The following is a 14,080-nucleotide window of genomic DNA, read 5'->3' on the forward strand; positions in this document are numbered from 1 at the left end:
TTGATAACATATCGGATCCGAAACATCAGCCTCCTTTAAAGTTATACTCCTACCATTATTGCGATTGAACGGACGCGATATTTTATGAATTTGATTTGAATTTAATATCGGGTCCGGAATTATGTGTTTATCGCAATATCGGTAAAGTCGATTATTGGAGATAGGCGATTCATGTTCATGGAAGTATACTTCACTTGGAAAGTTCCGATAAGCAAAATGCAATATGACATATGAGTAAGATAATACATCGGAGGTCTTTAATGAACAATTTGTGATCAAAAGGAATGCTAAGAGCTACTTCTGATGAAATGTTGTGATGCGAATGGTCTTATGATATTTCTTGAAATTTCAATTGGGTTTTCTAATGAATGAAAGCAAAGCTAAAAAATGCTTAAACTCTAATGAATCAGAATTGAATTTCCCTGAACCTGTTTGCAAATTTAAAATGAGTTTGTTGCTTACTTCAGATTTTGAAAAAAAATAAAAACCTGCAAATAAAACAGAACATAAATAAAAAATAAGCTAAGAAAAACAGAACTAATAATGGATGAAAATAAAATTGTAAATGCATACCTGAAAAGAATTTGTCTGTAAATTTTACCTGATAAATCTTCAAATTCTTCCTTTGATTAAAATCATCTCATTATTTATTTTAAATCTAAGTGCGCAATCAGCCTAAATGAAATCAATCATTCATGTTCATGGAATATAAAATTTACCAGAAATAAATATGAAACTATGCTTCCCTTTCGAAGTGAAGTAACAATTTATTACCTCTGCTCATTCCGAATTAATCTTGAGAAAAATCTGTATTGTTATAGTGACTTTTTAATAATGCCTTTAGTAAATAGACATGATGCGTTTTTACAGCATCAGATAATAAACTAAAGATTAGAATGAGATTAAGCCACTAATTGTAGAAAAATGTTAAAACAGATTTAAATGTGTGCACTTGGCAAAATGGGCATCCTTAAGATCAGCTTTTGGCAAATTCCGAGGAATATAATATGAACTTCATATGATTGTTGTGACAGGTTAGATTGACCGATAATGATTGAATTAGAATTAGGCTTATCATAGTCAATCATACATCTCATAGGATAATGGGATCATGAAGCTTTTATATCCTCAAATCCTTACCATATAAATTTCAAAAGAAAATCTTAGAAGGAAATCCCGAAATGAAGAAAAGTGGCTTTGAGGCAATCGATGCCAAGTGCAATTTTAATTGACTTTGATCAAGACATTATTCAAAATAGGCAGAGTAGAGAAATCGCTATAAGAAATTTCAAAAAGGAAAGCAAGAATTAAAATTTTCTGATAAGGAAAAATGTTTCCACTGAACATGTATGAGAAGGCTGATTGCTTTGTTTTATTTTTTAATCTACAGAACTATTGCAAATAAATTAACTACATAAAACAAGCTAACTAAATTAATTCTACTCCTATTCTAACCATATACATGAAAATGACTAGGTATAGTCATATTTCCAGTGTAACCATTCTCTCATTTTTATTCCCGCGTTTATGTACAGTTCAAATGTTAGCAATAAGAATAAAAATCTAACTAAACTAAGGAAAATAAATCTGAAATAAGAATGTACAGTTATTGTTAGCAACTTAATTAAAATCTCTTTCTCATGAAATTTCCTTTCCAATTCGATACCAATTGGATCGCAAAAATCTGGATGGATTTCCATTAAGGATGGGGAAATGTTCAAGGAAAGAGATAACAGGCCGAATTGTGGATATGAGTTTTGAAATTCAAAGGCCTGGAAAGAATTGTTAGTATTATGTACAAATGTTAAATTATTGACAATTTTCCTTGAAGGAAAAACTTCCAAATAATCTTCAAATGAGTCAATGAAAAATGAATGGAAGTTTGTCAAATGACAGGGAAAATTATTAATTAAATTGAATAGCTGGCCAGATTGCAAAAATACACTCTCTTGTTGATATTGCCTTTGAAAAAATAGAAGCTTCTAATGAAACATTAGCATTGATTTAAATTGGAATATTAATATCTTTTGATGCTGATGATTATAATATGAAACTTGAATTTCCCAATTGGGCAATGCATCAATTGAGTCTTTGATAGTAAGGCGCTCAATATGCCAGCGAAGAGTGAAAATTTTGCAAAATAAAATCAGAAAATAAATCTAAGTTTAAACAAAATAGCTGTGAAAGAAAAACTAAAATGAAATCATTATTTGTACAACTAATGTTACAGCACATTTGGGATCGTTTTGAAATGATTTCATTTTCACAAGGAATGGCCAGAATTATGGAGTTTGAATAATTTTGAATTCCAACTTGTGAAATAGAAAACGAATTATGATTATGAATAGGAATGGGAGTTTGATCCTCATATGAATCATAGATTGGAATGTTTTCTTGAATGGTGAAATCATGAAGATAATTTGGTGCTCTAAAATGAGGATTAGTTGGGATAATTTCTAAATTGAAGCGTTCTTCATTCTTAGATGTTATTTGAATTTTATCATGAGGATTCTCTTGAGAAAAATTGAAATCAACATCCTCAATATCAGAGTAATCATCATAAATGACCTCACAAGACTCTCTAGAATTCCCTTCAATCTCATCCAATATATCCAAACAAGGAGGATCAAGCATTTCGTGTTCATTAATGGCAAAAGAATGATCGATTATTATTTCTTTATCTTGATAAAAATTTAATGGCAATTCATTTAAATCATCCTCTTTAATTCCTGAAATATCATCAATACCAGGAGGAAAAATATTACCATTATTGAAAATATCAGGATAAAGGGAAAAATGTGAACCTGAAACAATGCATTTAAAACTGTCTCTGTTTGAGAGCTCTTGTGCATTATGCTCATTGTAAATTTCAGATTGCAGATCATTCCTTTGCGTGCATATGCTTTCTTGAAGAACGCTGTTTTGCTGCCCTGATTTTGGCATTTGCTCATTATGGAGAAATTCAGAAATTTGTACAGCAGTTTGCATTTTGATTGCTGCTTGTACTTGCTGATTTGCGATTTGATTTTCCGAATTTACTTCACAGTAGCTTTCAGATTTCCAGGCTTCTTTTTCTCCAAGATCGTTGTTGTTGTCTTCTTGCATTTGAATGGAAATATTTTCCAAGCTTTGTGAAACCACTTTATCACAATTTATTTGCACATCCGAATTGGGATTCTTATTTATAGTGGAAGGGGATAGAACAAAGCTTGAATCAATTTCATATGGATTGGGAATGGTTGGAAGAGAACAAATATATTCAAACCAATCTAATGATTTTTCTTCCGTAGGTTTATCTTTGTCTTTAAATCTTAAGCAATTCAAATGAAATCGCATATTAAAATCATTAACAGACTCATTTTTAAACCTTTGTAGATATTCAATTTCTTGACATACCTGTTCATAATCGTAGCCGTCAAATTTACAAATGAAAATTGTAACAAATTGATCCCAGCTATGGATTGAGGCAACTGGAAGAGTTTTGCACTAGTTTCTGGCTTTTGCCGCAAATGTGAGAGTAAAAATTCTGCATAAAATGCCTTCGTCAATTCCTTGAAAATCATAATTTGAAACATTTTGAATAAATTGAAAGACATGATTAAAAGCAGAGGAATTTCTCTTACCATTGAACTTTACCTGAGACAAGAGTCTTACCACTTCGGGTGGAGTGTTGGAAGATGCACGTCCATGGATACAACTCCAAATTGGAAGTTTAAGAGGAGCCATCACAATAAATAAAATATTAAAATTGAAAAGACTCCAATAGACAAATAATCTCAGGCCCTCCTTCTAGCGCCAATTTTGTTGAGGCCTCGAAAATCGCTGCCACAACAAAGGGGAATAACCACCCGGTCCGGACCTTAAAAGTAGCTCCTTTTCCGTTTGGTATGGTGGCTCCGACTATTCATCTAGGTCCAGTTACCTTCTCCCTATTGCTATTGGTTTATAATGTATCTTTAACTACCAATAGACAGGGACATCAGATCACTTCTTCTTGCTGATCAGGCAAGAGAATGACCCTTAAGCTGATTTGGGTTCAGCCAAGCCACAACTAAAGTTTTGCCTCTTTGAGGAGAGGACTTAAAAGAATGTAGAATTTACTCTAAATGCAAGCTTATTCTATGATGCAAGCAAAAGAAACTAATCTAAATCCTATCTTAATTAGGTAGATATAGATCTAACCCAACTAAGAGCAAGATAATTAAAGTATTGGGATTTAGACATGTCTTGTTTATAATGAATATCAAGTTAATGAAGTAGTTCAATTAACTGATATTATGGATATCAAAACACATCCTATTGAGACCTTTTAACTGAAATAATAAATCAATAACATTCAGGAAATAGTTCACAAAAATGATATTAATTATTAAATTAATAAATCTAATAATTAAGCAGTAATATGTGGAAATAGTTCACAGCACATTACTATTCAATAAATCAGTTTTATAAGACAGATTTATGAGTAAGTAGTTACTCAAAAATGAGAAATTAATCCATAAAAACAGAGATACATAATAACAAGATTGAGACAAATTACCCATATTGACAATAGTGCACAAACATGAATAAAATGACACATTCATATCACCATAAAAATAAAACTGATATTTGAAACAGTAGTATTAGAAATACCAATTTATTGCATCCATTTCTCTGTTCTTGGTCTCCAACAGCCCTTTACATTGCTTGAACTTTTGCCTTCAAAACTAGAGCCACAATAGTGCAAGCTTTGTTCCTCATGCATAATTCAATATACAAAGGGAAAATCCTCAATAATCCCCAGATCTGAGATTTTTCACTCCTCTCTCCTACAACTCTAAATTGCAATTACAATAGTGCTTTTAGAAGCTCTAAAATTGCAGAGGAGAACCGCCTTTTTTACATTCTGCAATTTGTTATTTATAATGTTGGCTAAGGAATTGTTAGAGAGGAGAGTTTGTTGAAGAGAAATCTGCCAAATATAATTTTAATTGCTCCTAATTCTGATCTTCAATTGCTGGAGCATTCTCATTGCTTGAAATCCTTTTCTCCATATCTTTTCCACTGTTTTCCTACAAAAGAAATCAAAATAAATTAAAATGCAATCAAAATATCATTTCTGGCAATTAAATCCAATCCAATCAAATTCTATTTAAATAAATAATAAAAAATAAAATACAAGCTCTGTATTGATGCTTGGAATGATTTGATTGGCAAAGGATATTATTGACCAATGGATCTGTTATTGGAAGAGGCTTTGGACAAATGAAATTGAAGAAAATAACTCAGAAAATTGATTTTGTTTTTCAAAATTCGGAGCCTGATCTTTTTCCTAATTTTTGACCCAATAAATGAGTAAATCTGTTGGTGAAACCTCCTCCAAAATGTTCTCCTTGATTTTCTCTTTCCAATGAGCCGTCCTGGGCCTCATTTGGCCAAGTATAACTCAATTTATGAGCTTCCAAAGTTGATGGGTCAAATCTGGCATGAATCTGGAAATTCTGTTGCTGGGCTAAAAATCAGAATTTTAATTAAAAATTTACTCCTAAATTAGTTTCTAATTTAATTGTTAATCATTAATCTATCTAACTAATATCTAATTATTAGTAAACTATTTATTAATTAATATCTAACTAACTATTATAATTAACTAATATAATTAACAAATTAATCTAATTATAAACTAATTAATACTAATTTAAACAATATTTAAATTTAAATTTAATTTAATGAATTAAATTTAAATTAATTAATATAAAATTAATTATTTAAGTTAATAGATATTAAAACTAATAAACAATAAAGTGGATTAACTTACCTCACTCATACGTATGAGTGAAAAAAGAAGTCAAAACCAAAAAAATGTTAATCGGCTATGAAAGTTATGGTAAGCACTTCATGTCTTTTCGCATCGGCTATTCGGGAGGACATATTATGAGGGTTTTTAAACTTTGGCGCATGAGCTTGCCGATGCGATATGCCTTTTGCTTTTCGGCGATCGGAGGTATGGAGTGTCAGGATCGGTCATCGGGCTTTTATAAACATGTTATTTGAAAGCTCCCGATGCGATTAAAATCATTTTTTTTTATATTTTTTATATATTAAATTTTAATTTAATTAAATTAATTATATTTTGAAATAATAATTAATTTAATTAATTTAAGATTTAATATTAAAGATTAAATTTTTTATTTTGGTTTATGAGTTTTAGTTAAGTTGTGAAATCATCTAAACTACAGCCACTTGAAAAATAATTAAAAATAATAAAAATAAACTACAGTCACTTGAATGATTGGGTTTTTTAGTTTTAGGATTTGATTTGGAATTTAGAGTGAATTTCTTAAAACCCCGATAATTAATAATTTGGCTGCATGACTAAAAAATGAAAAGTGTTAGTAAAAACTTGCTATGGGTTAACATTTAAAATGAATGCATTATTGAACTAATTTATCTACAAAATGCAATATTGTACATTTTACGCAATTTTAACCCAGGTTACATAAATAATCAGACTTTCAAAGGAGTGCCATTTTCAAACTAGTTGACCAAATGAGACCAAACAAGCGTCAATGTGAAGCTTATAGAAAATCGATTCTAACAAAGCAATCAAAACAAGAATCCAAACAAAACTAAAAATTAATGAAAGCGTAGGGCAATTAACTAAAATAAAATTCCAAAAAGGCGCTTAGCCAAATTTTATAGAAAGGGTCCCCATTATTCGAAGTGGACGCATCAATAATGCGGGGGTGTTGTGTTTTTACCACAACACCACTCTAGCAAAATAGTGGGCATAATGCACGCATCAAATATGAATAGCATAAGCACCAATAGCTAAAACAAACTCACACTCAACCATCCATCAAACCCTCACTCTAAAATATGATTACTGCATAATACAATCAACAACATAAAACACAATGGATATGTGTCAAATGCGTCAGTAACACCTGCAAAAAAAAGTGAAAGTCTCAAGTATGGAGTTATTTCAATCTCTCCATCGCTACCAACACACTCTGCTACAACTCCTTGCTTCTCTGATCTACTATCTTCAAATTTGAATCAATAGACTACTTCAACAAATAGATCTTCTCATTCTTCTACCATATAGCTCATACACTGAAGCAATCTTGCTCACCAATAGGTATAAAAAATACTCATACTATCAACTCATCCAACAAACAAACAACAATTTTTTTTTTTTCACATAAGTAAGAGCCAAAAATATTCTCAACAATTATCCAATTGAATACCATAGGAAAATGCCACAATTATGCCAATGCCCAAGACACATATACCATGGTAATCTCCAAACTAATGCCACAGGGAAATATCTTGGTTATGTCAATACCAAGGACACATGTACCATGGTAATCTCCAAACCAATACCATGGGAAAATACCTTGGTTATGTCAATGCCAATTAAAATTGTACCATGGTAATCTCCAAACCAATTCCAGGTGCAAATACCATGGTTATGTCAATACCAAGGACTCTTCTACCATGGTTATCTCCAAAAAAATATGATGGGAAAATACCTTGGTTATGTCAATACTAAGGAGACCTATACCATGGTAATATCCAAAAAAATACCACGAGAAAATACCATGGATATGTCAATATCAAGGACTCTTGTACCATGGTAATCTCCAAAATAATACCACCAACAAAAACCATGGTTACGACAATACCAAGAATATTTGCACCAAGGTAATATCACGTGCCAACCCAACAACATAGATCACTTGAGAAATCATCTCCAACTCATGTGGTAACAACGTCTATCTATAGCAACAAAAACAATGCCTCTTATCATGTCAACAAATTCCAACAGAAGGCAACACCTCCATGAACACCATACTACCATCAAGCTACATCATCAAAGACTGACATCAAAGGTTTCCAACAAGGTATAAAGGATATTATACAGTTCTCATACAGTCCAGTATAGAGTGCATGTCCCCAAGTAGGAGACATATATTTCACCCAAAATGGTAAATACTTGAAGAGTTGGCCCTAATGGTGTATGCTTCTAACCTTTAGGACCTTTTTTCTCAAATTTTCTCTTAAGACAACACATTCATGCTCTCAATCAGTTTGTTAGTTTGCTCAACATGGTGTATTAATTGACTTCTTGTCCTACCAAATCCTAGATGTGTTGATGTTTTAGTATCTTGTGATGTATAATTAGATTTTGAAATGGTATTTAATGGGTGGTAAAACAAATTCTTATAGAAATAATACCTAATGACACTTCATGATCATCTAAATTATATTTCTATCTTTTTATATTATGTTATGGCATGATCTAATTATAGAAGTGTATCCTTCCCATGGTTAGATTGTGTGACTGGGTGACCTACTAAGATCTTTTTCTACTTCCCCTCCATACATTGTAATGTCCATTTCTTCCTTGATCCTCATTCAATTTATGAAAAATAAGTTGCCCGCCTTCATGACTTGGATTCTCAAAGATCATTATTAATGAATTCCATTTGCAATAAAATCAAGTAAGTATATGAAATACTAACTTGAATAAAATTATAATATTACATCAGGAATATCTAAAGGGTCAAATAGGATCAAGGGCCAATAAAACAATGAAGCTAGAGCTAATTCCACTTGATTTCGTGGCTCTCCTTTTGTCCCTAGATATTCTAAAGAATATTTAAATAAGAGGTATATATGATATGAATTGAACACTTAAGCAAATCAATTAGGGGGTATTTAAATGGTTCAAAATTCAACATTAGCAGGTAGTGAATAATCAAATACTCTTTCCTCATGCTTTACACCTACTCTAAGTTCATCGTTTTACACTTGAATGTGATCCTAAATAGAACCACCCTCACCGCCAACCAAATCCTATGAACACTAATCACCATTGGTAATACCTAAAGCAAGTTCCTATCAATCTTGTCAACATCACGCGAACTTAAACACTAATATCACTTTGAACTACTTGTGTGACCCCATAACCATCAAGAATTGGTCTATGTTCTCTCCAAACAACACAAAAGTCTAAAAAAATTACAACTCCTTTATTTTAAATCCTTTCTCGTTTTTCCTTAGATAGGGTTTCCAACCTAAGATATATGGGGGGGAACAAGGCCACCATCCCATTGGCCATAAGGGAAGGAGAACATGGAATAACCAATCCCCTAAGATTTTATTACTCACATCCCATTGCTCAATTTGTAAATGTGTGATAACCACAATTAATTCTCAATGGAAAATTTTCTTCTGTCTATTTTAATGGTAGATCTATATTTTCATACACAATATCATCAGGCTGCTAACATCGGCGTTACTGAGAAGGTTAATGTGATTTGTTAGATTTCTATTAATCTTCATATTGGTAATTTTGTGAGGAAATCAATTATAACAAAACACCTAGCCATCTCTCTATGCATGAGGAAATTTCTTAACAGTTTGTATGAACTCATTTGTTACCTTTAGTTTGATGAAGTTTGGTATATTTCAGGGCTATCAAGCCAAATTGTAGGTATTTAGCTACTCTATTCGTATTTTCTTTGTTTTCCAGTGAAATTGGTTGTCTTCCCCACAAAATTAGCTAGGCAGAGGCCTCTCCTTTAGCTTGTTAGGTATATCTTAGATGATTTTCCCTCATTCTTGATCTATTCTAAACTTCATGTTTCCTCATCAGATTTACTTAGTTCTATTAAACACACACATGGTAGCAACGGAACATGAATGATAAATAGGAGAGTACATTCATTATTAACAAATGATATACATTTATGGTACATGGTGTGACTGTTGGGTTCCACATCCCAAGGTCTCTTGGTCTTCCTTTTGGCTGTTCATCTTCCACACCAACCCTTAGAGGATTAGGTGTCCAACATTCCCCCCCTTAATCCGAAGGGTTATGTATGAGTCCAAGAAGGAAGCTGTAATACAAAATGTGCAAAAAATGCATGATAGCACTAGGCTGAATGTGCTCTCTGAAATGTTGGTATAAAGGGCGGTGGTTTAAGGATGACCACCAACACTGGAATGCTTAGTGTAGTTCCCAGAACTCTTCCAAGTCTGGCATGAAGCTCAGGTCTTCTACTAGAGGAAGTGCTCCTAATTTTTTGAAGAGGGAACCTTCAACCATGAAAGGGAGGTCTCACCCCACATAAAAGAGAGAACCTCAACCTGAAAAGGGAAGTCTCAACTTGTGATGGTTTAAGGATTAACACCAACTCTGGAATTGTTAATGCAATTCCTAGAACTCTTCCAAAATTGGCAAGAAGATGAAGTCCTCTGCTAAAGGAAGTGTCCCCAATTCTTTGAAGAGGTGTCACAAACTGAAGGCATGCTCAGGGGCATCTTTGTCTTTGGCTACAACTCTGTATCTGGTATGGCAGGTTGTGGTTCAGGCTCGCTTGATGTGGCTTTGAGGCTTGTAGATGACCATCATTTCCCCCCCTGTCAGATACAAGGTGAGATGATGGAGAAAACTCAACTGGAAAACTGTTCAATACTCTAGAACAAGTTTTGACATGTGACTGGAATATCTTCTTGGCTGTTGATGCCCATTTCCAAGAAGCGATCCATCCAAGATGAATCTTTGTTCTTGCAGGAGGTTTGTTTCTGAAGCATCAGTTTGAAGAATGATTGGTTTTATGACAGTGCTTACACGGATGAAGATCAAAACAATGATCTTTCAGATGGCCAACTTGGTCATAGTGTTGGCATTTCACAATATGTCGTTGTGGAAGAGGGGCAGAATCTGGAATAGTTGGAGGTGAATTGTCATGAAGTAATCCAACACTCTGAAACTGAATGGACTTTGAGTAGTTTGGAATGTGAAAGTACATGTCCTTGTCATATCCAAGACCAATTCTATGCTTGTTGTGGACAAGCTCTTCCCAAGGTCTGATGACCAACTTAGGAAGTGCAGACTGAATTTCTACATCTGCATGTACAACTGTTGCTTTATTGGGTACTAAATCTGAATGAAATATAACATTATTGACTTGCTACTGATGGGTGGTTGTCTCAATGTTCTAAACAAAAACAGGTTTAGAATGATGTATATTTTGATGTAGCTCTTTTTGCTGTAGCTGTGATTCAAGCTACAAAAAATCAATCTTTTCCTGTGCATTATGCAGGCAGGTCTAAATGTCACAGAGAGTGTCTTTGTTGATGTTTACCATCCCATCGTCATTGGATTGTATCAAAGTATTTAATAAATCTAATACATCATAAATTAAAGCCATTTTCTGGGCTTTAACAATCAATGTTCCAATCAACCAGAAACAATGATGATTGTAATGCATTCAAAATCCACCAATATTCAGCCAATACTTTACAGATTCACATGTATCAACTCCATTGTTTATTAAAACCCTACTAACAGTATATGAAATTCTTGCTAAATCTATTGATTGAGGGAATGTCCTCAATATGATAGCTATATTTAATTCAGATTAAAACCCTTATAGTATTACCACACTGAGTATGTCAAGTTTCCGGCCTTAGGGCAGATCAACCTGCTTCAAAGAGAGACGATAGTGTTGGTGTTCCCGAGAGAAATGGATGAAACTGATACGGCTGGAATGCTAAAGATTTAAATGCTCCATGCAATTGGCGCGGAGTTTCCTGTGTCGATGGACAGGTTTGTCCAGAAAGTTCTGCAAGCATTTAAAATTCTCCAGCAATGACCCACTTTCGGCTCCTCTGCACTATCTACCAGACCCGCAGTCATTTAGCCCTAGGAAGCCTATGAAGGCCTACCGAAGAGCTCCTTTCGATGACCCAATAATGCATATCCCAGGTATGTTTCTCTCTGATTTAACCGAAACCTAGTTCATTTAAGCTCAAAATTGATTCACCCAAACACTACTCATCTCAACAGGTCTGAAATTACAGTTAGTGCCCATCTTTAGGCCTTCTGTACCGACTCTACTCTTTGAATAGTTCCAAGGCCGAAGTGGCCGCCTTTATTTCTTTTTCTCCCCTACTTGTAATGATTCCTGGTTCTCACATTGACAATACAGTATGCTCACGTCCTCTGGATGGGGGCTAAGAACGCAACAAAGGAGGCCACGAGTATAATGAGTATAGCATATGGGTTGTAGGCATTTCATTTTGAAGGCACATAGAATCGATAAAGCATCATTTTAATTTTGGTGCATATAGTGCGTATGCTACCTTTTTCTTTTGTTGTTCACACATGTAATCCATGGGCTTGTGGTATCGGATGGGCTATCAATTTGGCTCGCATATATACAACTTTAACTCACATATATTCAAGACCATCAAAATTTGACTGAATGGTAATTCGTATGGGAGCGGTGTTCACCATAGCAATACGACAACGATATACCATGGTTGGAAGCTTTGAACGATTGATAATGAGTATAATGAAGCTGCGGGGTATGGGAGTGGTCGTAGTTGCAAAACAGAGCAATAAAATGATGGATTAAGCCTGCACTTTGAAGGTGTTAAGCAAAATATTGAGAAGAATTCTATGCTTCAATGATTATTAACTATGGTTGCAACACACAAATATATGTCGCTAGCTTCTTAGATTTCTTGCCCTGAGCTACTCAGATGTATCGAAAATGAGAGGACTGCAAACAGTTAGTGGAGGCGGGTGTTTTCCCACTCAGCATTCACCTTACGGAGGCCGTTCTCCTTCTTCCTGCTGCAAATTCACAATGTTGTTGGAAGAGGCAGAGGAAACCTAATCGCAAATTCACGATGGATTGAATGCAGATTATGCTGGACCTCGAGCTGCAAAGCCCATTTCATCGACAAGCAATGCACAGCGAATGAAACCGTTTCAAAATTAGGGAGTCGACTTTGTATGAGGAGCGCCAAGCTAGGAGTCAATTGTATTCTTGGATAGGAGGTAGCATCAGAGCTACCAGGCTAGCCAGAATCAACAGAATAATAGTGAGAGAGATGTCAGTTTGTAGGTAGAATAGGGAGTTACAAAGCAGAGGCAAGCTAAAAATGGCGTTGGAGAAATGATAGAGGTTGCAGCTAGAATTTAGCTGAGAAAATATTCATGAAATGCAGAACTGATGGCAGAAATGACCTGCACAAAAAGGCCATAAAACAAATGGCTGAAAGTAGTTATGTAGGGTAGGAATACGCCTACTCTGATACCATGTTAAACACACACATGGCAGCAACAGAACATGAATGATAAACATAAGAGTACATTTATTATTAACAAATGATATACATTTATAGTACATGGTGTGACCGTTGGGTTCCACATCCCAAGGTCTCTTGGACTTCCTTTTTGCTGTTCAGCTTCCACACCAACCCTTAGAGGATTAGGTGTCCAACAAGTTCCAAATTATATCCCATCCACTAGTGCACTATATCACCATTTGGTCTCATTCACCTCCTCCACATTCACCTTGCATCTCTTGTTGGCCCAAGTTCATGGAATTCTTACTCCTTGCATATCTTTCATGGAATCTAATTATAGATCCCATTTATAGTGGTAATCTGGTTGAGACAAAGGACATAATTTCAACATGGAATTGCATACTATAAGGATATTGGTATCATAAGAGCCCAATTTCAGGTTGAAAGTTGTATATCCTAATAGTGGGTGTTTACTCGACCAAGTTTCTAAGAGGAAATCACTCAAGTAAAATGTGAAATTTTAGATGGGAGATAATGTATCACTAACTTTGACGTGTTGGTTGAGGTGGTGGAATGAGACTCATGCCACTTTCGGGGTCTGCTCGATCATTATATGTAGACAATAAATCTTTACCGAGACCTCAAGTTTCTTCTAGGCCACATTCTCATGGATATGAATATGCCAAGTGATCCAAAATGGATTTTGGATAGACTTCTAAGTCTAAGTATTCCTCACAGAGGAAAATGAAAGTCCAAGGATGCTCCTGGTAATAACCCCATTGTTTAGGTTGTTTCATTTTGAATCTACTGCAACTTGAATGGGCTAAAACGAACCTCAGATGTAGAACTTATCACAAAAATAAATTTTTCCTTTGTCTTTTGAAAAAGAGGCAAAATCTTCTAAAATGGAAAAAAAAACCCTTATAAAGGGAAATCGCATCGGAGATGGGTCGAGAGGAGGACTTAAAGCAGAGGCAAAAGGAAC

Source organism: Pinus tabuliformis, chromosome 2_2 (genome assembly GCF_031772625.1).
Source record: "Pinus tabuliformis cultivar Carrire ecotype Pingquan chromosome 2_2, CPIR1, whole genome shotgun sequence".
NCBI classification, from domain to species: domain Eukaryota; kingdom Viridiplantae; phylum Streptophyta; class Pinopsida; order Pinales; family Pinaceae; genus Pinus; species Pinus tabuliformis.